The sequence below is a fragment of the Anopheles ziemanni genome (genome assembly GCF_943734765.1).
Source record: "Anopheles ziemanni chromosome X unlocalized genomic scaffold, idAnoZiCoDA_A2_x.2 X_unloc_7, whole genome shotgun sequence".
NCBI lineage: Eukaryota > Metazoa > Arthropoda > Insecta > Diptera > Culicidae > Anopheles > Anopheles ziemanni.
This window is the reverse complement of record NW_026689839.1, coordinates 308,416-310,000: the sequence shown is the minus strand read 5'-3', so window position 1 is coordinate 310,000 and position 1,585 is coordinate 308,416.

Below are 1,585 nucleotides of genomic sequence, written 5' to 3'. Positions count from 1 at the left end.
AACCCGTTCCCCGTAGGGAGGAGTCAAGCCGCCGCTTAGAGACGAAGTATGAAGTGTCCTCTTCCACATAGGGCAAGCTAGAATGAACTATCTTACCCAGGACCGCCGAAGCAGCGTGGACCAGGGGAGAACTGAACTTTATACTTCACACCACAGTATTGAGTAATGTGCCCTCTTCCACATAGGGCAAGCTGGAATGTTCCATTTTACCCAGGACGGCCGAAGCGGCGTGGACCAGTGGAGGACTACACAATCATGAGGTTTGATATCGACTTGTGTGTTTCAATAGGATACCGATGGTATGGTTTGAACCGATTTGATTTAGCCATTCTGAAGTCATCACTTGGTTGAAGCGCTGAACTAGGGAGGCATCGTTTACATATATATTGGTTTTCGCATGCTCTACTAGGTTAATGTCATAGGGTTGGCTATCGAGCATGCCCAAGTGATGACTTGATTGTGTGCTTGCTTGAATTCTTCACATTTCATACCATCGGTTAGTTGTCGAATCATTCCTCGATCATAACCATCGTTCTTGGTTCATGTATGCTCTCTTCCACATAGGGCAAGCTAGAATTAACTATCTTACCCAGGACCGCCGAAGCAGCGTGGACCAGGGGAGAACTATACTTTGTCTTGTATGCCCTCTTCCACATAGGGCAAGCTAGAACTAACTATCTTACCCAGGACCGCCGAAGCAGCGTGGACCAGTGGAGGACTATACTTTGTTCATAACACCACAGTATTGAGTAATGTGCCCTCTTCCACATAGGGCAAGCTAGAATGAACTATCTTACCCAGGACCGCCGGAGCAGTGTGGACCAGTGGAGGACTACACAATCATGAGGTTTGATATCGACTTGTGTGTTTCAATAGGGTACCGATGGTATGTTTTGAACCGATTTGATTTAGCCATTCTGAAGTCATCACTTGGTTGAAGCGCTGAACTAGGGAGGGGCATCGTTTACATATATATTGGTTTTCGCATGCTCTACTAGGTTAATGTCATAGGGTTGGCTATCGAGCATGCCCAAGTGATGACTTGATTGTGTGCTTGCTTGAATTCTTCACATTTCATACCATCGGTTAGTTGTCGAATCATTCCTCGATCATAACCTTCGTTCTTGGTTCATGTATGCTCTCTTCCACATAGGGCAAGCTAGAATTAACTATCTTACCCAGGACCGCCGAAGCAGCGTGGACCAGGGGAGAACTATACTTTGTCTTGTATGCCCTCTTCCACATAGGGCAAGCTAGAACTAACTATCTTACCCAGGACCGCCGAAGCAGTGTGGACCAGGGGAGGACTATACTTTATACTTCACACACTAGCCATACTGAAGTCATCACTTGGTTGAAGCGCTGAACTACGGCGGGGTAATCGTTTACAGGTTATAATCATATAGCTGCATGCTCATTAGTAGATAATGGAATATTGTATGGCAATATGAGCATGCCCAAGTGATGACTTTGTTTCAAGCTCAACAGGTAGGGTATTGAGTCCTCTTCCACATAGGGCAAGCTAGAATGAACTATCTTACCCAGGACCGCCGGAGCAGCGTGGACCAGTGGAGGACTCTATACT